This window comes from Littorina saxatilis, linkage group LG4 (genome assembly GCF_037325665.1).
Source record: "Littorina saxatilis isolate snail1 linkage group LG4, US_GU_Lsax_2.0, whole genome shotgun sequence".
In the NCBI taxonomy this organism is placed as follows: domain Eukaryota; kingdom Metazoa; phylum Mollusca; class Gastropoda; order Littorinimorpha; family Littorinidae; genus Littorina; species Littorina saxatilis.
This window is the reverse complement of record NC_090248.1, coordinates 24,248,443-24,276,234: the sequence shown is the minus strand read 5'-3', so window position 1 is coordinate 24,276,234 and position 27,792 is coordinate 24,248,443. Positions and strand designations below refer to the sequence as shown.

General features: G+C 41.2%; 1 long non-coding RNA gene across 1 annotated transcript in view; it reads right to left on the bottom strand.

Moving 5' to 3' along the window:
- The window catches only part of LOC138964298 (uncharacterized), a 42,504-nt gene extending 18,423 nt beyond the window's left edge, over positions 1–24,081 (bottom strand). Inside the window, exon 1 of the long non-coding RNA XR_011455067.1 lies at positions 23,168–24,081. This is a non-coding gene — a long non-coding RNA (uncharacterized lncRNA). The remainder of the gene's footprint in view (positions 1–23,167) is intronic.
- Between the last annotated feature and the right edge of the window lie 3,711 nt (positions 24,082–27,792).

The window sequence follows — 27,792 nt, the reverse complement described above, 5'->3', positions numbered from 1 at the left end:
CCTCTTGGCGAGGGCTGGTTACAAAAAAGCTCGTTGTATTGCTTATGCCACAACCCTCGAAAAATGTGATTTGATCTGATTTGATTTGATTTAATTTGATCTCTCTCTCTCTCTCTCTCTCTCTCTCTCTCTCTCTCTCTCTCTCTCTCTCTCTCTCTCTCTCTCTCTCTCTCTCTCACTCTCACACACACACCTTCATTGGCAAGGAAATCTTTTACAGCAGATCCCCTGCTGAAGTTGTTTTCTCCAACTTTGCAGTACTTGATCAGGTGTTGCAAAAGGAAATGAACTTCAAGCTTTTTTCATTTTTTTGACTCACATGCGAAGCAAAAGTGAGTCTATGTACTCACCCGAGTCGTCCGTCCGTCCGTCCGTCCGGACGTCCGTCCGTTCGTCCGTCCGTCCGTCCGGAAAACTTTAACGTTGGATATTTCTTGGACACTATTCAGTCTATCAGTACCAAATTTGGCAAGATGGTGTATGATGACAAGGCCCCAAAAAACATACATAGCATCTTGACCTTGCTTCAAGGTCAAGGTCGCAGGGGCCATAAATGTTGCCTAAAAAACAGCTATTTTTTACATTTTTCCCATTTTCTCTGAAGTTTTTGAGATTCAATACCTCACCTATATATGATATATAGGGCAAAGTAAGCCCCATCTTTTGATACCAGTTTGGTTTACCTTGCTTCAAGGTCAAGGTCACAGGAGCTCTTCAAAGTTGGATTGTATACATATTTTGAAGTGACCTTGACCCTGAACTATGGAAGATAACTGTTTCAAACTTAAAAATTATGTGGGGCACATGTTATGCTTTCATCATGAGACACATTTGGTCACATATGATCAAGGTCAAGGTCACTTTGACCCTTATGAAATGTGACCAAAATAAGGTAGTGAACCACTAAAAGTGACCATATCTCATGGTAGAAAGAGCCAATAAGCACCATTGTACTTCCTATGTCTTGAATTAACAGCTTTGTGTTGCATGACCTTGGATGACCTTGACCTTGGGTCAAGGTCACATGTATTTTGGTAGGAAAAATGTATAAAGCAGTTCTTAGTGTATGATGTCATTGCTAGGTTTAGTTATTTGACCATGTCAAGGTCAAGCATGTGAGTCGTATGGGCTTTGCCCTTCTTGTAGTTTTTTCTTTAGCACCTAAAACCTTTTTTGTGTGTTTTACTTCAGATATAAAAATCATTAGTATTGTAGCGAAAAACATGCATCCATTCTCATTGTTTTGTGTGTGTGTGTGTGTGTGTTTGCTCTTATTGTGTGTGCTTGTGACTTTCTTTTGTCCGGTTGACAGATGTTGGCGAAGCACCTATTACATGTAGTTTTATTTTTCACTTTGAACTCGGTGCCCAGAACAAAGGGAATTAAGTACGAGAGAGAAAGAGTTTGTGTGCAGCCTGTACTAGCTAATCAAGATGTTTTGCGTGTGAGCATAATTATGCCCAGTTTGCAGAGAGGGGGGCGGGGGTGGATGGTCAAGTACACGCAGCTATGGGTGGGTGAGAGAGAGTAGGCCTACATGCATGATGTGTGTGTGTGCGCGTGCGTGTGTGAGAGAGAGAGATGGTGCATGAATGCGTGTACGTGAGAGACGAGAGAGGTGAAGAAAGAGAGGGAGATAGGAAGAAAGGTCGTGCGTGGGTAAGTGTCTGTTTTGTGTAAGTTTGTCTGAACCGATATGTCTGGTCTGGTCTAGTCTCGCTGGTATAGTGGCAGCCGAACAAAGGGAGGAAAAACCCAGCCGAGAGGAAGTTGGGGTGACGAAACACAAATTAATGAGCCTGGCATGAGATCGAGAGGTTGCAACCTGGCGAGGCCATGAAGTGGTGTCAGCCATGAACTTTCCAACACCTTGTGTCAATTTGCGACCAAAACGTGTTGGCAGCTTGCCCCACGCTATGTGAAGGTATTAAAGGCACAGTAAGCCTCCCGTAAACCATCACAGATACTGTCGGGCTTTTACATCCAGTACAAATACACCCTTTCGTTAAAAACAATCATCGCTTGAGAACATCCCAGGTGCCCTACGTAAAGAGCGAGCAATTTTCAAAGAATTAATTTTGCGGATTGTCTCAGAGACAATCGGACCGGCGTGGTGCGTTTTGGCGCTAGACCTAACTTTTAAAATCTAAATAATAAATTGACAGCTTGTTACACAAACATTCTTAAATCATAAATAATTTATTTTTGCATGGTTTATCTTACCGCTGAGCCATCGCGAACCCGTGTGATCCAGGTTCCTTTTTTCACAATGTAGTCGTCAGTTTGTGATTTCAATGCGACTCGCTGTAAGCTTATCTCCAATAGCACGTTATTGTGTACCTCTGAATCTAAACGCAACAAATGGCTGCGATCCACACGAACTGGAGCGGTGACAGTTGATGGACAACTCAGAGTCTTGCTGTCTCAGGTTTTAAAAACGTTGTAAAACAAAGGCTAAGAAATCAATTCCTGCAGGAATGGAACACTGACGTGAATGCCAACAGCTTGTGTTTTAATTACAGAATATATAAAAATTATTTTTGTCTGCGGGAAAGGTATTTGCTTTGCTTGCCTAGGAAATTCTAAATTAAATTAGCAAAATTTAGAACGAGCAATCATAAGTTGCCAATACATCAGCACAGATTTTTTTAATGCTCCTATAAATGAAAGATTGTGTGATATGTGCGATAAAAATGAATTTGGTGATGAGTTTCACTATTTGTTCATTTGTACCGATGAAAGTATAGTGTCTGAAAGAAGAAAATTAATTAGTCCTTATTATCGATCTCACCCAAATTGTTTAAAATATGAACAGTTAATGAATTGTAAATCTAAGATAAAACTAATGAAGCTAGCAAGATTTGTAGCCCATGTTATGACTTTAGTATGTTAGCGTTACATCTAGTTTCTTTATTGGTATGTATATGTATGTAATACATGTACATGCTTTTGTTGTTTTGTGTTTTTTTTACAAAAGATGCATGGCATAATGGTATTGCCAATTTATTTCGGCTGTATATTATCGTTGTCCGCTTAATGTATACATATTATCTGTCTGATTTCTTACCTGATTGTGTTAAACCTTTTTTTTTGTTTTTTTGTTTGTTTGTATGTATGGAAGTGTAGGCTTATATTGCCAATTTATTTTGGTTGTACAGTATTGTTGTGTTTGTCCGCTCAATTTATATTAACTGTCTGATTTGTTACCTTTTTTTTGGTTAAAGTTATATCTTTTTTTCAAAGCCCTCTGGGCCCAAAACAATAAAATACTGGACTTGACTTGACTTGACTGTTCAGAGGAACGGGCGCTAGGCACAACCGTCGTCTGCTACGAGAAAGACGGTTTGCGTGACACTCGTTTCCGGGCTTTTCTTTTTTCAAACGTTCAAAACTTCGAATTGTACTGATCTTGTCTTGATGAAAAAAGGATTCTTTTATGATTAAAGAATGTTTGTGTAACAAGCTGTCAATTTATTATCTAGATTTTAAAAGTTAGTTCTAGCGCCAAAACGAGGCGCCTGATTTGCCGATCAGACGGTCCACGAAACTAAATTCTTTGAAAATTGCTCGCTCTTTATGGAGAGTACCTAGGATGTTCAAAAGCGGTGAGTGTGTAAATGAAAGGGTGTTTGTACTGTGTGTAAAAGCCTGACAGTATTTGTGATGGTTTACGGGAGGCTTACTGTGCCTTTAAAGTCAAGTTCAAAAGGAATTGAAACACTTTTTGTTTTTTGTGGTTGCTTGCTGAATGCGTTTGTGTCGGTCGTAAATCCGTGTCCCTATAAGAAGTAAAGGGGTTTTGCCCCACCACTTCAGTCGTTTCCTGACAAAGGGTCACATCGTGCAGCAGACTGCTATTTGAACACAACAATGCGACTTACGCACTTTACAAAAAAATGCTTTTTGTTTGTGATGATGTTGGTTAAAATAACAAAAAGTTCAAGACCGCAAAAAACCTGAAACACACAGGTACAATCACAAGTTATGCTCTGTCCCTACCACCCCCCATATTCCGTCTCACCGCTCTCTCTCTCTCTCTCTCTCTCTCTCTCTCTCTCTCTCTAGATATTAATCCCCTCTCTGGGCGAGGGCTGGTTGAAAAAAAGCTCGTTGTATTGCTTATGCCACAACCCTCGAAAAATAAAATTTGATTTGATTTGATTTGATTTAATTTGATCTCTCTCTCTCTCTCTCTCTCTCTCTCTCTCTCTCTCTCTCTCTCTCTCTCTCTCTCTCTCTCTCTCTCTCTCTCTCTCTCTCTCTCTCTCTCTCTCTCTCTATTACGATGATGATGATTTTTATTATGATTAATATTACTATGATTATTTTTCATGAAGCATGAATGTTGAAACTTTGTACACCCCGAATTGAAATGGGCCCAAGGCCTAATCAATAAACCATCCAGACTCCAGACTCCAGACTCTCTCTCTCTCTCTCTCTCTCTCTCTCTCTCTCTCTCTCTCTCTCTCTCTCTCTCTCTCTCTCTCTGTGTCTCTCTCTGTGTCTCTCTCTCTGTCTCTCTCTCTCTGTCTCTCTCTCTCTGTCTCTCTCTCTCTCTCTCTCTCTCTCTCTCTCTCTCTCTCTCTCTCAGTAGAACAGCCTTTCACACACAAGCCCATGCAGATATGCGTCATAATGCCTTAACACTAAAACATGATACACAATTACTGTACATGTACACAATAAAGCGCATGAGACTGTTTTAAAACGTAAACAAACAAAAAGTTAGTCAGCTTAAGCAGTTAGGCCGCACCGCGGCTACAAATACGCACTGAAGCAAAATTAGAAATGTTTGTCTCAAATAATATTATATGTTACTGCAACCGAAGTGCCCTGTTAAACGTTGAAGCCTCCAATGACTAAAACAATCCGCATTACGATCAGCGTGCTAAATATGTTTCAACCGAAATGAGTGAGACAACTCCTGTGATCTTGCCACGAGGTGGCGCCAGTTACCAGCCGAAAGAAAGAAGGGGCATAACCTCACCAAAACCGACCATTGTCTGTTTACCGTATAAAATACACGACTTCCACACGAACTGTTACCAAACCGATATGCTATTCAAGTTGGGACCAATGCAAGGTATTTGTCATTTCTCGTGTGATCTTGCCGCGAGGTGGCGCCAGTTACCAGCCGAAAGAAAGAGGGGACATAACCTCATCAGAACCGCCCATTGCCCAACGATTCTCCGCATAAATTATATCAGTTTTGTCGTGACGCAAAATCGGGTTTCCCTGTCGCACTGTCTTGTTTGTTGCAATGACATTCAGTTTTGCAATCGGCATTTCTATTGTTTAGCTGATTCTTCAAAGATTCGGTAATAGATACTGTTCTGTATCTAGCCAGGACAAACCCTTGTGTATAAGTTTTGGTTTCCTCCTTCTTCTTCAGACTCTTAGAACTTGCAGTTCCAGAAAGTAATTACAAGTACTGCAGGGGCGGATCACGTCATTTTTAAGGGGGGTTTCCAAATTTCTTGTAGGGACAATTCGACGACGCGAAGCGTTTTTTTGAGGGCGCGAAAATGGAGCAATCTGGTGCAATCTGAGCCAAGAAACTTCCATTATTACACCTTCAAAAAAGTAAATTTAAGATGACAAATTTGGATCAAAACAAGAAAAGTTGACCGATTTTGTGCAACCTGAACCAGCAAATTACCCAACTACCGTCCAAAATCGTCATTTAAAAGACAAAGGCCGGCACCTAGGGGGGTCCGGAAAAAATGATAAAAATCAAGGAAAATGGAGCAATCTGGTGCAATCTGAGTCATCACTTTTTCTTTCTTTTCAAATTTATTAATTTTGTTGATACATTTTTGGCGGAAACCCCGGAACCCCCCCCCCCCCCCCCCCCCCCCCCCCTGGATCCGCCCCTGTACTGAAACGGAAGGACTGAAAAACTCCAGCATGGCCTATCGGTCCAAGTGTTGGATCGGTGCAGTTTTAATGTTCATTTTCACAAAAATGTTTCATTTTCTGTTATACAAGGCGTATTATTTGTTATTGACACAAAATAGATTAACAGCTATTGTGTTTTCAGCGTAGCAATAGGGTCCGATATTTAGACGAGACAAGTATAATGACGTATATTCTTACAATACTGGACGGGTAAAAGTTAGAAGTTAGAGGATTGTCCGACCACGTGCTTCGCGCAATTTGACAATCTTGACTTGAAGATTGCCTGTTTCTTGCTTGCACTAAGGCACGTATCTTATTTTTACCGTTTGCTCTTTGTTTATTAATTACAGCCATACTTTCCCCCTCTTTTTGTGTGTGTCTAAAACAGTGTAAATAAAAGGTATGTTTCTGCAGTTGTTTAAACCATACGCACAGACCAGCCATCAAAATGACTTTCGTAGTAGAGAAAGTTAAGCCCCTTTAAAAACGGCAGTCCTTTTCGAATATTTTTTTAATCGATTAAATGTTTAACTGACGCTAGTGACAATCTGAACCAAATAATTCATGGAAAAATTCCCTTTTGCACCAGAAGTAGTCAGGATGTTGATTTTTAGTATACGCCCAAGTGGAGGGATGGTCTTCAGCACACGTAAAAGCCAAGGCAGATCTGAGACGGTGAGCCGAATCGTTAACACGGGAAAGACTATACAGGCAGGGGCGGATCACATCATTTTTAAGGGGGGGGGGGGGGGGGAGTTCCAAATTTTTATAAAAGCAAGGAATATGGAACAATCTGGTGCAATCTGAGCCATCATTTTTTCTTTATTTTCAAATTTGTTTTTTTTACTGTAATTTGTTTTTAAATTATTTTTTAGACTTGAGGGGGGGGGGGGGGATCCGGAAACCCCTGACCCCCCCCCCCCCCCTGGATCCGCCCCTGCAAGGAATTTGCCCAGCTGACCCATTGACTGAGAAATGACAATAGATGGTACCATAGACCTATATATATATGTTACACGACACTTGAGATTGCCACAAGTTCTCAAATGTCGTATAGTTGTGTTCTTTTATTCTACGTCGCCCGTCTTCGCAGCAGCAGAAAACAACTCGTCAAATTGAGTTCGAGGATTTATTTAGCATTCCATACATACAACTGCACATCGTAGCAGAACTCAAATAGAAGCTTTTTTAACATTCAAATCGCGCTGGCATATATAGTAAATACTCAATCTCGAGAATATTCCAGACCGAACATGATACAACTACATTATATACGAACCGTCTATGGACTAGAACAGTGACGTTCTCTGTGACGTACATCAAAAGCGCCGACGCACTTAATCCGAACGAACGCCACGAACTCACACTAAAACAGCGTGGTAAACAACTTGTTTTGACAGGACTAGAAAGTTCACCTGCATTCTCGTCCAAGCATAAATATTGTGTTTACAAAATATAATATCGGTACTTTCCCACAAAGTACAAATAAGTCAACTACATGCAACACACAAAACTGAACCAAAGCTCAGCAACGGTAGCGTTTCCTAACAATATATATGTGAACAGCTCAGATCATGGGTAATGTTAACACCTTCACATTTAAATGCTTATTTTATAGCCATCCATTGAATTGAGAAGAAAACAAAGCATACTAAACTGCTAAGCATGAATCAAACAATAAGAAAATAAAAAGAACCAACAGCATCGTTTTTTATGTGTGGGTAGTAAACACGTTTTATTTACAAAACACGGCGGAAAATGGCGACACATTTGTTGCACAGCGTCAGGTCACTTTCTTCAACCAAGGCCAGTGCTTTCATACATGACAAAGGAAAGCAAATATATGGCCTGAATAATAAAGTTATAGTGTTCCTTTGCGTGTCTGAGTGATAAACTGTTTTAACCAACTATCTTCTGAAACGTAATTGCACTCAGCAGATTTGTCTTCCGCTCATAACTTTCGTGTCACACGGTCTTTGCGACAAACAGATAGATCGCATTCTCGCAGAAAATCATTGACAACACAGACCAGTCATTTTTAGCATTGCATTTGGGAAGGGCTACTATTATAGTGTGTTTTAAGAAAGAAAAACATTATAGTATCGGCAGAACACGACCAAATGAGTTTTCGTGTCACAACGTTATGGGCGTGAGATTTGTTAAACTTTTTGTTCTCACACTGTTGCAAAATCATTGACAACACAGACAAGTCAGTTTTAGCATAGACATTGGGAAGGGCTACTATTATAGTGTGTTTTAGGAAAGAAAAACATTATAGTATCGGCAGAACACGACCAAATAAGTTGCGTTATGGGCGTGAGATTGTTTTTTTTCACACTGCAGATCATATCTCATAATATACTGAGTGGATCTTTATGAAATTTGATATGGATATTTTTGATTGGATTTTCTCATAGAAGGTTTTTCCGTTTATTGATAGGACAGTTTGATGACGTCATATTTTACCGTTTGCCAAAAGGTCGAGGCAGCACTTTCACAGTTACAGTTTTTCATCAATTTGATCGAATTTCTTATCACACAATCTCAGATCTAGGCCGGATTATGGGATTGCATTTCAGCTTGGTCACTTAAAGTTTTGTTATTGAAATGTTTGTTCGAAATATGTCATTTTTTCACATTTTTAAAAACTAATATTTGAAACAGAAAATTTATATTGGTGTATTCCCTATTGCGTCCTGTATCTAAAACTATATAGTTTTGTTGTTTTGTATTGATAATTATGCTTAAAAATGAAGAAAACCGATAAATAACCACTATCTTTATTTATGAAAAAAGACACTTAAAAACAACTTCTATCTATTCCTTATCATTTTCTGATTCCAAATATATATAGTTTCATGGTGTTTGACGTTGAAAATATGCTCAAACTCAACAAACTCGGATCGTTGAATGGAAATTATACTTCCAAGCTCCAAAAGCACGTCATTTCAAGTGTGGAACACGCTCATGACGTCATACTGAAAGGTGATGAATTATGGCTTCACCTTGCGATGTTTCATTTCAAACATGGTAACATTTTTAAAGGGGTTTCTTTCTCAGATTTGTGTTTGCCCTCTGTCTGTCTCTCTATGTCTCCGTCTGTCTGACTGATTCAATTAAATGTGTAATTACTTAGTTTTGCAAAAGTCAAACTAAGTATGATATACCTAATTGATTCAGGTCTCTAAATTCTTATTGTAAAATTGTGAGTTTTATTCAAAACAAATTTAATTGGTGTTTTAAACTCAATAATGGGGCATGCTGTGATGAGTAGAAGAATGTGTGTTTACGAGCAGAAAAAAGCGCATCAAAGTCAAGAATCGTGTTTTTCTTTTTCTATTTTCACCTTGTAGTTTCATACAGACACTAAGCAACAGTGTAGTACCACTTCCAGTGCAATATCTTGTACTTTAATTTTGACCATCTGTGTAACACTTTATTGACCCATGATCTGAGCTGTTCACATATAGGTCCCTGATGGTACTATACACGCCCTTCCTGGAAACCTGAGCTCCACAAGTTCGTTTTGTCGGGGATTGTCTGTCGCTTTGTGCTCACCGTACTTGAAATGAAGGCGAAATACACGTACGTAAGGTGACTAGTCAGAAAATGGGGTAGTGTTTATTTTTAAAGGAACATTTTCTTCTCCAATAAAGTGTGTCCTGTCACTGTGAAAATAGAACGCCTAAATTCTGATCACTCTAGTACATACGCATATGAGGGCCAACTGAGAAGTACCGAGCCCGTCCAGGAAGGAATTGACCCAGACACTCCAAACTTGGCATGAATTAAGAAAGGTTCTTATGAAGACTTCATGCAAAAGTATACGCATTTTCAACGGTTAGTTTGTGTGCCTTGGTTTTTCAAAGTACAATACCCCGCTTTTTACCCCACACGTGAAAAAAAAACTAACAAAGAGCAGTGATCCAATATTTGCAAAGAAAAATATTTTACCCACTGGAAATTCATAAAGACATGACGTAAACGTTTGGCAGGGACCCCCCCATCATACACCAAGGGTGGTCAGCTGAATTCAGGCTTCAAAGGAAAGCCGTTTAAGATGAAAAACGATGCGGAAGGCCACCAACGGTCTGACAACTCAATAAACCGTCGATCCTGTCTGCGCACTTGTGATGCAAAATTAATCAATGGGCACCTTTTACATTGCTAGTACACTCGGCATCTCGCATGAGAGAGTTTTGACACGGGACATTTTACGCTTATTTAAGGCAGATCCAGAGGTTTTCAATGTCCCCATTTGTTTTTGATGATGAAACTAGGGTGCATCACTTTCAGACTGAAACCAAGCAGCCGTTCATGCAGTAGGGGCATCAAGGTTATTCCCTGCTAAAGGTCAGGGTCATCTCCCCTGAAAAAGTTGATGGCATCAATCTTTTTGGACGCAGAGGTTTTTTTTCTGTTGGACTTAGTTCCAAAAGATGAAACAGTAGCCGATGAATTGTATTTCATATGATACTTCTTCTTCTTCTTCGTCGTTCGCTCAGACAGCAACTCCGGAGGCCCTGATGAAGGCTGCTGTACGCCGGAGGCTCTCCATGGGTCCATAGAGTTTGTCCCTCATCGGTGTGTCAGCAGGCCAGGTCTCTGCTCGCAAGTTTTGGTGTGTTGGACAGTCCTGCAGGAAGTGTTGCACTGTCATTGGAGATGTGCCACAGGGGCACGATGCAGAATCACCAATGTGGAATTTGGTAGCCTATACAGGTGATGTTTGAGTCTGCAATGGCCTGTTCTCAGTCTCACAATGACCACTTGGTCATCTCTGGGTAGGAGGTAGTAGGCATCCTTTTTGTTGTAGTCTGGGTGTTGGTGGAGCCATCTTCTCTTCTGCTTCTCTTTGACTATAGTCTTGGCCTCTTCATATGATACTTCTGAGACAACTAAGAGAGCATTATCAAGGCTAAGCACCGAGGAACGCTCAGCAAAGGGGTGTTGTTCCGTTTAGCCTGACAATGCCCCTGTCCGAAAGTCCTTGGTTTCCATGGCAACAAATCATGAATGCGGCATGTTGAAACGAAAACTTGTTCTAGTCAACTCCTTCCTTGTCGGGCTCGGTACTTTTCAGTTGACCCTCGTAGTGTGAATACTAGCCTTCTTGCAGGCTTGCCATGCGTCATAATGAAAGTCTAGCTAATTAATTAGCTAGTCTGCAGACTTTAAACAAAGGCTTTACGTTTCTTCTTACGGTCTCTATCTGTGCCCTGACAGCTAGATCTGGAATTTCAGACGCCAGAGAATAGCGGTAAGGAAAGTTGATTTTTGTTATATACATAATTTGTTAATTACCTATCTTAATGCACACATTTGTTTTAGCTCCTGGCAGCGGTGAAATTTGCACGCATTAGCTAGATGACATTATATTTGAGTACCTAAAATTGTACTGGTGTCGTGTGCTAGTGTTATGATCAGCTCTTAAGAAAATTAGTCATTGAACTGAATCGAGACTCTCAAGGTTACATTCTATCTCTAAAATGGTGTCTTCGCTACAATAATATATCTTTTACTGACATGGCAGCATACAAATTAGGGTAAAACTTTTGAAGTTGCACAGTGTCAGTTTTAAAACGTCTGGTTCGACGATGAAGCTATATGGCTACGTTGTTTTGTTGTTGTTTCTTAGTTTTTCTTTTTTCTTTTTAAAATAAATTCTAAATACATTTGTTAGAGGAGGACGAATGAAATTGGTGGCATTGGTGATCCTTTCATGGTGAAGATGATTGGTAGCACCGTACTGTTATTGGATAGGATAGGATAGGATAGGATAAGATTTACAGTCCAGTGAGGTTACCCTCATGGACATTCCGGCTGCTTTCTACCCGGGGAAAGCGAGCTGCCATACATACGGCGCTACCCATATTTTTTTTCCTGCATGCGTGTATTCATGTTTCCTGAGACTTAATGCCGTGTGAGATGGAATTTTTTTTACTTTATTCCAAGTCCCACGGGTATTTGATGGACATTTTTATCTATGCCTATACAATTTTGCCAGGAAAGACCCTTTTGTCAATCGTGGGATCTTTAACGTGCACACCCCAATGTAGTACGTGTACACGAAGGGACCTCGGTTTTTCGTCTCATCCGAAAGACTAGCACTTGAACCCACCACCTAGGTTAGGAAAGGGGGGAGAAAATTGCGGCCTGACGCAGGCCTGAACACGCAACCTCTCGCTTCCGAGCGCAAGTGCGTTACCACTCGGCCACTCAGTTATGTATGGCGGCTCGCTTTCTCCAGTGAGAAAGCAGCCCGATTTTTGATGAGGGTAACCTCACGGGACTCGACTATTATGTAGAATCTGAACTTATCCTGATAATGTGTGTAATCCTCCTTGTCTGCTTTGACGACCCTCTAGATCTGTCCTTTTGCACTCAATTCTACGTGCTACTTGTACAGTTTCTAAAATGTGCGTCCTGTGTTTGTGCTTCTACAGCTGACACACATACACGCACGCACGCACGCACACACGCATGCACGCAAAAACATGCACGCATGCACGCACGCACGCGAACACACGCACGCACGCATGCGCACGCACTCACACACGCACGCACACACACACATGCACGCACGCCCATGCACGCACACACGCTCGCATGGGCTCACACACACACACGCACGTACGCACACACACATGACATACACACACACACGCGCGCATGCACACAAGCACGCTCGCACACACGCACACACACATACACACACACTCACACACACACACACACACACACACACACACACACTCACACACACACACACAAACACACACACACTCACACACACACACACACACACTCACACACACACACTGACTCACACACACACACACACACTCACACACACACACACACACACACACACACACACACACACACACACACAACACAGAGACACACAGACCGCACATGGTTTACTCCACGATGTTCCGTTTAAATGTGATACATGTAGCAAAAAAAGTCAACCGCGTATACATGACACAACGGTTCGTTTCTGTTAGTTGCTGTTTTACGTACATGGAACAGGTTATCTCACTTCTGCCTACAAAGTTTTGATATTCATACCGAGTGACACAATCATCTGGTTTTAATCTGCAACGACGAAAATACAGTTTAACGACCTCTCTGCTTAGAGCAATTTGGGTCAAAGATATCAGAGCCGAAGCTCTACGATGTGTGCCTGGGTGAAGATGAGCAAAAAAAAAAAAAAAAAAAAAAAACTTTTACTTTCCGTAATGGAAATGCTGGAAGAACAGGATTTAAAATCAATTCCTTGCAGGAGATACACGATTGTAGAGATTTATTCTTTCATTCCGAGGCAGAAATGCTTTTGTATTCAAGAAACGTGGAACGTTGCTATTCCGGAAGGGAATTGATTTGATTTGTTGGTACTTTAGAATAAAATTGTGAAAAGTGGCATCCGACTGATCATGGCAAAGGAGTGAGTGTCAGACCAAGGAGGGTCGTGGTGGAGAAGCTGAGGCACCCTCTACGTACTGCAAGCTGCAAGCCGAGTTATCAGATTTTTAAAGGAAATAGAATCGTTGTTGTTTGCAGGGAAAGCCCCTTCAATATCTGTATTCTGTATAGACAAGAAACAATGGATTCTTCCATATCCAGTTTATGTCCCCCCGCGGGTTAGGGGGAAGAATTTACCTGATGCTCCCCAGCATGTCGTAAGTGGCGACTAACGGATTCTGTTTCTCTTTTTACCCTTGTTAAGTGTTTCTTGTATAGAATATAGTCAATTTTTGTAAAGATTTTTAGTCAAGCAGTATGTAAGAAATGTTAAGTCCTTTGTACTGGAAACTTGCATTCTCCCAGTAATTTTACCCCAATATTAACTGAGACTCTCTCCTATTTAAGACCTGATTTTCTCAGAATGTTGGAGGTCTTAAAAGGGGGGTTCCACTGTACTGGCCAAAAGACTGGTGGATACCCTGCAGTGTAAACTTTAAACATCATCTACTCAGTCCCCCAGGAAAGACACATTCACGGAGCTAATTGAATGTTGGTATATAAACCAACGCGCTCCATTTATAACAAGCTTTGAATTGGCACCGTCTTTCCCGTGTGAACGATTCGACATACCATACACTTTTTCTGGCCAGTCAGTTCACGCCGGAGACACGGCTGCACTAGGCAAAATCCAGTGTCCCGGCTGCGATCCAGTGAGAGCCCCAAAACAAGGTGAGTTTCTCCCCAAAATCACATCTAGCGTCGTTCAAAGTCCTTATTTTCCAAAAATAATTGTTTGAGGCAAAGCGTAAGTATTCATTTTAACTTAACTCTACCCATTTCTTTACTTTGGGAGTCCTCCGCGCGTTCTGGGTCAGGTTTCTTTCAAATTTGTTGCGCATTCAGTGCAAATTGTCAGTTTGAGACGTAATTAGGAAAAAAATCAACAACAAAAAGTGCTTTCATGAACGGTAGTTCAATCATCTATTATTACTATCTCGCCTTGTTTTGGGGCTCTCACTGGATCGCAGCCGGGACACTAGATTGTGCCTATAGTGCAGCCGTGTTTCCGGCGTGGTGTTTTACATGGGATCTTCTTCTTCGTTTATCATGGGCTCAAACGCCCATGGGTTTTACTCGCCGTATGGTCGTTTTTACCCCGCCAGTCTGGCAGCCATACGTCGCTCATTCGGGGGATGCATGCTTGTTATTTTCGTGTTTCTATAACCCACCGAACATCGACCGCTGAGTCATTGACTGAGAAATGACAATTGATGGTTCTATACGCCCTTCCTGGAAACCTGAGCCCCACAAGTCCGTTTTGTTGGGGATTTCTATAACCCACCGAACTCTGACATGCATTACAGGATCTTTTCCGTGCACACTTGGTCTTGAGCTTGCGTGTACACACAAAAGGGGGACAAGGCACTGGCAGGTCTGCACATAAGTTGACCAGGGGGATCGGAAAAATCTCCACCCGTAACCCACCAGGCGCGGCCGGGATTGGAACCCACGGCCCTCCCGCTTGGGAGGCTGGCGTCTTCTCCACTAGGCTATATTGCGCCCGTCTCCATGGGATAAGACCACGCCCTCCACTTGGACCAAAGATCAACAACCTAGGTGCTTTCTGTGCAAAGTTACGGACACAAATGGCAATATTCTTAATGAACTCAGAAATTGTTTTGCAGAATGCAGCCACGCACGCTATTGAGTTATGGTATGTGTCCAAGTGAAAGCTGATGCTCTTACACCATGTGCAGGTCTCGACAGATTTGTGACTGTTAATATGATCGTGTTCGCCGAGAGAACTGAGACCACCTTTAAATGACGGATCTCCTCCAAAGTAAATCCTCATTCACGAAGCAAATTCAGCATTAGCTCTTAAATTGTTTTGAGCAGTAGGCCTATATATGAGACCATATCCCTCGTCCACTGGGACACACTACCAAAAATCCACATTGTGAGGGTGTCACTAAAACTCGAAAAGACGCGAAAAGACGCGAAAAGACGCGAACAGACACGAAAAGACGCGAAAAGACACTAAAAGACGCGAACAGACGCGAACAGACACGAAAAGACGGATAGCTTGGGCCCCAGGTGGTCGTAATGTAATGTGCCGCCAGCTTGACTGGGTATGTTGGGGGAATCGGCGTTTTGTCAAGTAGATGTTAATTCCTTTGTCGGATCGGATGGTCAGTTGCGTAACTTTTATGAGTTACCCGGGGTAGCCGCTGATAACACGTTCGTGTGGGAAAGTTTGATGCGCTCAGATCAAAGCCTCATTTAAGAGATAGCGAATTCCTTTGAATTTGATACGAGAAGCGTGTCAACTGGGCTCGACTGTTTTAGTCTTTACCCCCCCCCCCTCCTTTCTTCTTGTTTTTAACCAATGGAATGGCTTATCATCTTAGAATGTTGTGTTACTAATAGTTACTGAGATTTGTAATTGGATGTGTGTGACTCTAGCTAAAGTTTAATAATGTATGTGCATGCTAGGGTGTGAAAGAGAACGGAGAGAACTTTGAGAACTTCGGAAGAGTTTGGACGTATTTGGTTGTGAGATCCACTCCAATAAAGTGACACCAACATCAACATCAAACAGGTGTGAGTGTGAGTGTGAGTGTGCGTGTGAGCTGTGAGGAGGTGATTGTTACAAGAAGGTGTGAATGCACTGTTTGAGTGTCAGTGGTGAAAGGGTCAAAGGTGTGTTTTCGTGTATTTGTGCGTCTTTTTATATTTAGTCAAGTTTTGACTAAATATTTTAACATCGAGGGGGAATCGAAACGAGGGTCGTGGTGTATGTGCGTGTGTGTGTGCGTGTGTGCGTGTGTGCGTGTGTGTAGAGCGATTCAGACTAAACTACTGGACCGATCTTTATGAAATTTGACATGAGAGTTCCTGGGTATGAAATCCCCGAACGTTTTTTTCATTTTTTTGATAAATGTCTTTGATGACGTCATATCCGGCTTTTCGTGAAAGTTGAGGCGGCACTGTCACGCCCTCATTTTTCAACCAAATTGGTTGAAATTTTGGTCAAGTAATCTTCGACGAAGCCCGGGGTTCGGTATTGCATTTCAGCTTGGTGGCTTAAAAATTAATTAATGACTTTGGTCATTAAAAATCTGAAAATTGTAAAAAAAAATAAAAATTTATAAAACGATCCACATTTACGTTTATCTTATTCTCCATCATTTGCTGATTCCAAAAACATATAAATATGTTATATTCGGATTAAAAACAAGCTCTGAAAATTAAATATATAAAAATTATTATCAAAATGTTTTTTTCGAAATCAATTTAAAAACACTTTCATCTTATTCCTTGTCGGTTCCTGATTCCAAAAATATATAGATATGATATGTTTGGATTAAAAACACGCTCAGAAAGTTAAAACGAAGAGAGGTACAGAAAAGCGCAACGAATACCCCGCTCTTCTTGTCAATTCCACGGGCACTGCCTTTGCCACGGGCGGTGGAGTGACGATGCTACGAGTATACGGTCTTGCTGCGTTGCGTTGCGTTCAGTTTCATTCTGTGAGTTCGACAGCTACTTGACTAAATATTGTATTTTCGCTTTACGCGACTTGTTGTATCTATTTTCGTGTCTTTTCGTGTCTTTTCGCGTCGCGTCTTTTCGTGTCTTTTCGCGCCTTTTCGTGTCTTTTCGCATTTTAGTAGGACCGCATTGTGACTGCTTTCTGCGCAGAGATTGAAGTTTTTGATGAATCGATTTCGTTAGTCACACCTATCTGCTTAATTAATTCAGCACATTCTCTTTCTTGGCAGACTATGTTAGTAAAAAAAATCAGTTAAAAAAATAAAAAATAAAAATATATATATATTGTGTGAGTTTCATACACCCCTCCCCATCCACACACACACACGCACGCACGCACGCACGCACACATACATACACTGCGGAACCACACACACACATACATACACTGCGGAACCACACACACACACACACCAACACACGCACAACCACACACATTCACAAGCACACACACACGAGCGTACGCGTGCAATTAACTTTTATGGTATGTGTCCAAGTGGGCAGATCTGTGACGGTGAGCATGATTTGGTACGTGGCAAAGACGCCACCTTCAAATGATTATCACCTCCCAAGATAAATCCTCATTCATGAAGCCAATTGAGTATTCGTCTACACGAACACGTTCGATTCATAACAAGCTTTAGGCGTCGCTCGAATTCACCGTAGAAACCCATAGGATTCACTTCCCTTTAAAAGTCAAAAGGCCACGGCCAAAAAAAGATCGGACAGTTGTTGTCGCTGGCCTACATACTTTTGAGTAGACCAAACATTCCTGTTCATTATGAGTCGACACTGATATGATTGTCGTGTTCCTATCCGCTTTCAACGTTATTTTTTGACGGTAAAGGTTAGTAAAGGTTAAGGATGTTAAGATTAGTTGAAAAGGTTGTCCGTGCGCTGTGTTGTTTACTGAACTTTAGTCTGATCATAATGATTGATTCTCACAGATCTGTGCATTGCTTGGTTAGATATGTTATATTTGCCGAAAATTAGCTTCCAATAGTGATCATACGCCTAATAAAAAGTTTTTGAACACTAGACCATGTTTTTACTTTGCATTGTATATTACATTTTTTTCTCAACAAAAAGAAGCATTTGTAGACTATGAAAAAGCGTTTGATAAAGTTCGCCGTGCATTTTTATGGGAGAAATTAGTTAGTTCTGATGTTAATGGGAAGTTTTTAAAAACTGTAAGAAATATGTATGAAAATGCCAAGTCTTGCGTTAAAGTTAATAGCGAGTGTTCTGGATATTTTCCCAGTTTGTGTGGAGTTAGACAAGGGGAAAACTTGTCACCGCTGTTTTTTGCTCTATTTTTAAATGACCTAAAGCCTTTTCTGTTGGAAAACAGTAATGGTTTACAATCTATGTCAAGAGAGGCTATTGTGGTTGGAATGGATGATACTGATGTAAATGCTTTGTTTCAAATGTTTTTATTACTGTATGCGGATGATACTGTGATCTGCTCAGAGTCTGAAAAAAACCTGCAAGAATGTTTAAACAAAATGCACGAATACTGTTTAAAATGGCGCCTAAATATTAATGTAAACAAAACGAAAGTTATAGTTTTTTCCAGAGGTAAAATTAGAAATAAACCATTGTTTACGTATAATGGCAATTTAATCGAAGTAGTGTTTGATGTAATGTACTTGGGCCTTAAAATTAATTATAATAATAAATTTTCAGTCGCACAGAAGAATCTATATGTTTGTTCTCTTGCGTACTTGTAGACAATTGTCACTGCCTGTGGACATACAAGTTGACCTGTTCGATAAAATGATTGCTCCAATTTTACTATACGGATGTGAAGTATGGGGTTTTGGTTCCTGTGAACTTGCTACGAAACTTCAATTGCGTTTTTATAAAATTGTTTTCAAACTAAGAAAATCAACTCCAAATGCTATGATATTTGGCGAACTTGGAAGATATCCACTAGATGTTAATATGAAATGTAGAATGCTTTGCTATTGGTATAAACTGATTAGTCCTATTCATAAAAATACATTTTCAAGTATTGTGTATTGCTTTACTTATAAATTGTATATCAACAAGATGATTGAATCTAATTATTTATGTTTTATTGAAAAAACCTTAAATGAAATTGGTCTCTCTCACTCTCGATGAAAAAATTTTGATAAATGTTTTTGATGACGTCATATTCGGCTTTCTAACGAAGTTGTGTCAAATTGATTGAAATTTGTGTCAAACATTCTTTGGTATGGTCCGGACTATGGGATTGCATGTCTGCTTGAAATTTTAAACAGTGTTTAATTGATTTGTTAATCAAAATATTGCTTGAAATCAAACTTACATTAACAAACACAAAAGTTGTTACATTGGGATCTGTACATATTCCTGAATCTAAAAAGATATAAAGATGTATGTTAACTTTGATGCTAAGCTGAAAAAAGGACAAAATTAAATCGAAAATTCGTTTTATGCAAATTAGGTCTCCCGTATACATTTTTTCATATATTTATTATATATATACAAGATACAAGATACAAGATACAAGAAGTTGTATTGTCCTCATCAATACAAGGAAATTTGGCATGTGTGTGGCAAGACATGATACACTGATACATAGACATTTACAAAACACAACTGAAGTTCAATATCAGCACACCCTTACGCAACATACCCACTACTTCAGACACACAGGCTACATGTGCCCCTCGGACGTACGCAACCCACAATTCACCCAGTCATACAGCTCCACATGCACTTACTCATTCATGCAGCACTCTAGCACCCGGCCATGTACAACTCACACACTCACACAACTCACATATGTATAATATTTGCATAACGACATGATATGGGATACTACGGCACACCGACATCTTACGGGTGAGGGTGTGGGCTCAGTCCTCCATCAACGTCACAATGTTTTCACATATTTTGACATGTGATGACAACTGAGCGACAGTTTTGACGAATTTCGCCGTTTGTGTGTAACATTCCGTCACAAAATACAACAACAAAAATATCAGTCTATAGGCGTCACACACATACAAGGACTTGCAGACAAAACACTATAATATTAAAGTGATAGTCTATGTCCTAATTGAAGGCGTCTTATTTCCTCTTTTCTGAGAAAATAGTGATCCATTATTAAACAGATTTGCTTTGCACTTTTAACGAATGGTACAGGGTGTCACATTCCATCGCACATTACGGAAGCAGTCGCCCTGAAGATCTAGACCTTGTTAAAGGACTTGCACACAAAGCGCTGGGATAGGACATGATGTGATAGTCTATGCACTTATTGACGTTTTTCTTTGTCTTTATTTCCTCTTTTTTGAGAAAATGTTCCACTCGTGTTTAGATAGATGTTTGCTGTCATCAGTGATGGATTTTGCAACGTAAAAGTCTTAGTGCTTGATTTTTTGGGGATTTTTTTTTTTTACAGAATATTAAAGGTGCCTTCCTCACGTGTAAGTCATCTTATAAATCACCATGGGTCCGCCTAGGCTTTTACATGGGATAAGAGCACCCTTCTAATTGCTACCGGCACGGTTGGCCTAGTGGTAAGACGTCCGCCCCGTGATCGGGAGGTCGTGGGTTCGAACCCCGGCCGGGTCATACCTAAGACTTTAAAATTGGCAATCTAGTGGCTGCTCCGCCTGGCGTCTGGCATTATGGGGTTAGTGCTAGGACTGGTTGGTCCGGTGTCAGAATAATGTGACTGGGTGAGACATGAAGCCTGTGCTGCGACTTCTGTCTTGTGTGTGGCGCACGTTATATGTCAAAGCAGCACCGCCCTGATATGGCCGGCCCTTCGTGGTCGGCTGGGCGTTAAGCAAACAAACAAACAAACAAACAAAATTCTAATTGCTCGCATACCAGAAGTCTGTATATTATCATGTGGCCTGGCTGATTTCTGTACAGTGGAATTTTGTTTCTGAAATTGGAACCGGCCAGGCTGTTGATTTTTGCTATTTGTGCAAATGGTACACACAACAACTTTCACATTCAGTACTGGCAAACACAGAAACACAGTCATAATCACAAACACTCTTACAATCTATGCCTCAGACAACCTCATAGTCACAGCCAAAATCACTCTCACACAACCTCACATACACTGTCACTGTCTTACATATCAATTCCTTTGTAATTTAAAAATTACAAAACACCATGAAAAATCATTATCGACGATCGCGAATCTGCTTATATCAATAATACATGACAAAAAGCTCTAAATATGTAAACAAAATCGGTTTCCTTGCCAAACAAGGAAACTCAAGGCATCCTGTCAGGGAGAGAATGAGCCAAACTCATTTTGACCTGAGTTCAGGATGGCCTGTCACTGCCAAAAAAGTGAGGCTCAAGTATTTAAAAGTCAACATAAACCCTGTATGTAATCCTAGCATATAACCACGCCATGTCTCAAATAGACACTAGCTCTGGGGATCGGGACAGAAAAACCAATTTAGCATAGCCTGTATATGTAGCTACACGCATTGGTGGTTGGCAAGAAAAAGGGCAAATATCTTCAAGGAAGACCAACCCTCGTCTACTTTCGTTGATGACGAAAATGGGTGTGTGGCGGAATATGATTCGTCCGGAAAGGTGTTTCCTTTGGCTAAAAAAAACTACGTACTTCAATACAAAATGTCCATGCTGCTTTGGCAAACAGTTTTCTGTTGATGGGCGTTTGAATTATGATACCTTCCTTCTCTGAACTTCAATCAATCAATCAATCAATATGAGGCTTATATCGCGCGTATTCCGTGGGTACAGTTCTAAGCGCAGGGATTTATTTAATTTTTGTTTAATTTTCATTTAAAAAAAATTTTTTTATGCAATTTATATCGCGCACATATTCAAGGCGCAGGGATTTATTTATGCCGTGTGAGATGGAACTTGTAGAACACCTAGTAAATCGCCAAAGTGAAATCAACACAAAACCCATCGGCATCGGGCCTCTGCATACACTGAGAGCACCCTTTCATTTGGACATGGATGAAAACAAAAATGTGCAACGTAGACGCTTTCTAATTCTGTTTAGAATGTGATTTATTTTCTGAATATATTTCGTAGCTGACACTCGTAACTAATGTCATTTTGCGAAAATAATCCACCCCAAAATTCCCATTCTGTGGAGAAAGTAGCCAGGCTTTAGGTATTTGGTATGATTGTGACCAAATTGAAGGATGTTCTTGTTCCGGGTCTATGGCGATTTGCAATGTAATGTACACTGGAACGGAGGTGTCATTAAATGCATTATCTTGCTATGGTCAAGAAGAGAAGACGCTGAGAATTCTATGCCGGACAAGTGATAAATATAGAACGTAACTTCATTCAGTTTCAAAGCGACACGTTTCCCAATCTCATGTTGCACATCTTTAAAACAAAGTACATGTATTTGAAAATACGGGTAAAAGTCACAAAGACAAACAAATAGGCATTTAATGAAAGGAGCAAAATGCCAAAAATGAATATAATAATCCCCACGCAAAACATGCTTACTTTTGCGACACAGCTTAGTTCAAACCCCGCTTTTGTTAACAAGCTGAGCCCTTTACAATTTTACAAGCACATTATTTTATAACCGCAACAAGGCGTTATCTGGACGCATTCCAAAACTCTTTGAGGCGAAGTTTATATAGCTAAAGTGTACAAGGATAGCAACAGTCTTGTTGTGACAGTGATTTATGAACGATAAAAATACCAGTTTCCTTCCAGGAAGACTAACCACTCGTGTATTTTCGCTGATGACGAAAACTTGGGCGAGTTGCCCATTTAAAGAAGGAAGAAAAAGGTGCTACAGTCTTTGACCTCCCGCGGTGTGTGTGTGTGCGGTGTGTGTGTGTGTGTGTGTGTGTGTGTGTGTGTGTGCGCGCGTGCGTGCGCGCGCGCTCGAGTTTGTGTGTGTGTGTGTTAGTGTATGCGTGCGTGCGTGCGTGCGTGTGTGTGTGTGTTTGTGTGTGTGTAAGCGTGCGTGCGTGTGTGCATGTGTGTGTTATCAAATGGGGAAGACAGTCTCTTTACAAGGAACTTAGTCGATAAATATCGACAGGGGGCCGACAAATGGTTTAAATGGGAAATGTGTGTATATGGGTGTGGGTTTGAAACAAACAAACAAACCAACCCATGTGAACCCCGGGCCGCAGGCCTTCGATGTAGTGATTGAAAAAAAAGGATGTTCTCAAATGGTTCAATTCTCATTTGGTCTGATTCTCAAATGGTACCGGTATACTCCCCCCCCCCCCCCCTGGCCGCAGGCCTAGGAGACACTGACCTTCTTCCCAGGGGTCATTGACCCAGTTTTAGCTATGAGAGGTGGTTCGCCCAGAGGCTGTAGAGTATACTGGGGCGGTCTCTTTGATGTCTTGAGAGGAAACTTGGCCAGGGTAGTACATGCACCAGAACTGGTGGACACCAAGGACAAACATGAAATCGAAGCAGTTTGCTTTCAGAGAGAACGGTCGTCAGCAACTCAAACTTCTCTGTTTTCTTTTTTTTTTTAAATCTGACTTTCTTTGTGGCCCCCTGACTCCGCCCCCTCCCTCTGTAAGGACCCTCCTCCACAAGGACCGATTTTTGTCAACATTTTAAAGGTCGCTAGAGAGGGGTTCCACTGTATGACCTAACCGCTACTGGCAGACGGCCTCAATCTTCACGCGCAAAGACGAGATTAATAGGTGCTCGGTTTTGGTATTTTGAATTACATTACATTAAACCTTTGTTGGGTTTCATGGTCATGGCAACAGCCATAATAATATTACATGATGTATAATATCATATTTCAGCATATGTGAATTACATGTCATCATACTAAACTGTCATACATTTTTATTCCTACATTATTCTGATTGATCACAACCAAACCTACTATCATTGGACACATCCAAATGCAAGCGCCTGTTCTTGACAATTTCTCTCTGATCTAAATATAAAATCAGTGCAATTTCCTGGGTCGGGCTTTGCCACAGACACTCACGGTTTGGCCTGTAGGTAAAATGTACAATGTATTTTCTGATTTGTGCACAAAAGCTTTTTTTTTTCTTCTTTTTTTTAACATAACAATGTTTAATGTCACTGTATGTTTAAAAGACCATGGTCATATTTGTAAAAAAAATGTTAAATTAGAAAATAAATAACATTTTGGTTCATGATTTTTCCTACACCTGTGCTAAAAATAAGAAATAAAAATGTCGGGTATATAAGTCACTCAAATACAGCTAGGTACTAGGTATGAATGGCTCGGTTTGAGTTTGTTGCAGTTGACCCTGCACAATGCGACATATCATGTTTTTGTTGAACAATTTTGACGTCACCCCTCCCATAGGGTGACGTATTTCACAACTTCCTGTGTTACACAAACTCTGTGATGACCAATTTTGACGTCACCCCTCCCATAGGGTGACGGATTTCACAACTTTCTACAGATGAACAATTTTGACGTCACCCCTCCCATAGGGTGACGGATGTCACAACTTCCTGTGTACACAAACTGATGACGTATTTCACAACAAAATGGCGCTGCCCATGGTCAACCTCGAAACTATCCGTATAGAATGGGGGCGTCCTCGCCCCCATAAAAATGACCATTCGACACAGTGCAATAAGTATCACGTCAGATAAAACCAATACCCCCGAAATAAATACTGAATCTGCGTCACCTGTCTATACACAGTTATTCCAGCTATGCGTCTGCTAATGCTCTGATTACAAATGTATTCACTCTCGATGAAAAAACTTCTTCAGATAGGAATCGTGTTGTGCATTTGATAGCATTCTTTAATTTGAGGGGAAAACCCAATCGCGATTGTAAGTTCTGTTTCTCTGCCACATATCTTGAAAGCAGAGAGCTAACTTGCAATTATTTCCGCCTGTTCAGCTTGTGATGTAAATTATACTGCATGAAAGTGACAGTGGGACAATTTTCTCCGTAGCCCTACGAAGCTATTTAGAGGCATGGGTAAAGAAATCACACCTGTAATCTTGTGAAGCTGAGTTAATTACTTGATCAATAATGCACTACTGTTGTTGTTGTTGTTGTTGTTGTTGTGGTGGTGGTTTGTTGTTGTTGTTTTTTGTTTGTTTTGTTGTTGTTTTTTATTCACCACACACACACACACACACACACCCTAGATTTTTCTGTGCATCTAAGATGGTACAGGGTGACCCCCCCCAAAAAAAAAATGCCACCCTCTAAAATGCTAATAACTCCCACACGTATTCAGCGAATTGCTTCATATTTGGTGTTCATTAGCTTAAGATGCGGTCTGATGATTACACTAAGTTTCATTGATGTAGGTCAAGTGGTTTGATTTTTTTGCTTCAAACAAAATATTTTTCAAATTCGGAGAATGCCTCAAAAGAAGGAGGTGTGACACTGAGCAGAAGCCACACTCATCCGACTTGAGCCCTTCAGACTTTATTGTCAAACGCTGAAGAAGAAGAAGAAGAAGAAGAAGAAGAAGAAGAAGAAGAAGAAGAAGAAGAACCCTTCAGACTCTATGTAATTGCTTTTTCAACTTGTATTTTGTCCGAGGAGGGTTTTCGTATGCAAGGACCTTGAGAAAAACCAACAGGTAAAAATCTGAAGGGCTAAAATCGTGTTTGAGTGCTACCACTCGATCGGTGCCGAACATTGTTCTTTTGAGTCAATCTTCGAATTTGGATTACATTTTTGAAAGAGCAAGACTATTTAACATAAATACTTCAAACTTTGTGAACTTATTATCCAATACCTTAAGCTCAGTTACAACAAATATGAAGAAACTAGATGAATACCCGCTTCGCCGGGTACGGCTGCGCCGGGAAGAAGTCGAGCCGAATACCCGGCTGCGCCGGGGACCCGGCTATGCCGGGTGTACGCCGGCTTTGCCGGCGCACCGCACGGAGGAAGAGAGATAAACGCGGCTGAAAACACTGGAGAAGATAAGGAAGAGTTACTGGGAATGGATCCAGAGAAAAACCAAAATCGGTTCAGCGCTGCGCGCCTAGAGCACGTGTTTAAATATCTCATCGATGAGGTTGTGTCCGGGGTGTAGCTGAATACGGTCTCCAAATTTGAAAAAGATCCACCAAGAACTTTGGCCGTGCATCGCGGACACACACACACACACACACACACACACAGACAGACACACACACACACACAGACAGACACAGGTCGTATATATGTAACCGAGTGCCGAAACACTACGATCACCTCAGGAAGCGAAGTGCAATCAAACAGGATTGAAAATGTTAGGGCTAATTTCTTAGCCCTATAAAAACTGTTATGCAAACCCGAAGGTTTTTCCATGAACATACAGACAATCAGAAACCATCAGACCCCATCACAAACAGAATTCCACAATACACCGGTGTTGACTTTTAAAGGCCAACAACTCGGGTGCAGAGTCTGCTGCGAAAGGAGCGGTAGCCTCCCCTGTCACATATATATATGAAGAAATTCGCTAAACACATTTAGGAGTTATTATTTTTTTAGTGGGTGGCATTTTGGGGAGGGGGGGGGGGGTCACCCTGCAAACATTTGTGAAAGGTGTCTTCTTGCCAATCTTGGTATCATTTGCTCTTTTTTTTTAAATAACACCTTCAAACCTTTGCAAACTCTCTGCAGTACATTTTTACTTGCATGCTAAGCTGCAACTGCGTGCATTGTATATACAGTATATGCGTGCACATAATATACATGCTGTCAAAATCACACTTTGTGAATCATGCTTCCAACAACCACGACGACAACTAAACTCGAGGTCACAAGCCCTTTGCAGACTTAAAGCCACTTTCACACTTCCGCAAACAAGACTGCGGATAGCTGCGGACGGCGATCCGCGGACCTCCGCAGGAAAAAGACTGCGGACGTGAAGATAAACAACGGTGCACGTGTGAAACGCGGACAGCTACGTTTTGATTGCGTGCTGTTGCCGTGTTGACCGCGGATTCGCTGCGGATTGATGGCGGACAACACCGCGGATCCACAGCGGTTGTTGGCGGATGGCGGCGGTCTGTCAACGGATGGCTGCGTTCAGTGGGCGTGCAGACGCCGTGTCAAGTGCGGACATTGCGGATCGCAGCCGACTTTGCGCGGGTAAAACGCGGTTTTGGTGGTTTGACGCCGTGAAATTTGGCGTCCACGGGCCCAGAAATCGCTGCGGAACGTCACGGATGGGCAAGTTCGGGATATTTCAAGGGCCAGAATCCTGGGGATTTCGTTCACTGCTACGTACGATTATACATCTGCTGAATATAAGGGGGGAACTTTCTTTTTGTGAGGTGTTTGTATTGGACCTGCTGAATATCTGCTGTTATCTACTGGTATCTACTGCTGTCTACTGTAGTATATCACAGAGCAGAGTTCTGAAGATGCACATTGATGCTGGTTTGCAAACAAGAATGCTGATGCATGTGCAATCATGTCTGCAGTTTGCCGTAGAGAAAGAACATTCTGATGCAGTTCAAAGAATAAGAAGACAGAGAAAGAAGATAAGTATGTGGGTCAGACCATGGTTGAATCGCAGACCTTTCTATGGCCATTATGAGCTACTAATAAGGGAACTGCATGAAGACTTTCGTTAATATCAGTCAGATGGATCCAGTTGCATTTCACGAACACTTGACAAGAATTGAGGGCAGGATTACCAAGCAGCAGACCCACTGGAGGAAGCCCTTGGCTCCAAGACTGAAGTTGGCTATTACTCTGCGCTACTGGTGACTTTGCAGTGTGGCTTTAGGGTTGCCCACAACACTATCTGCCTCCTGGTGATATACGTCTGTCAAGACATCATTGAAGAGTTTGCAATTGAAGTCCTGGCTTGTCCCACCACTCCAGAGGGCTGGAAAGTAGTTGCAACCGGATTCTACAAGAATTGGAACTTTCCTCATTGTGTGGGTGCTATAGATGGTAAG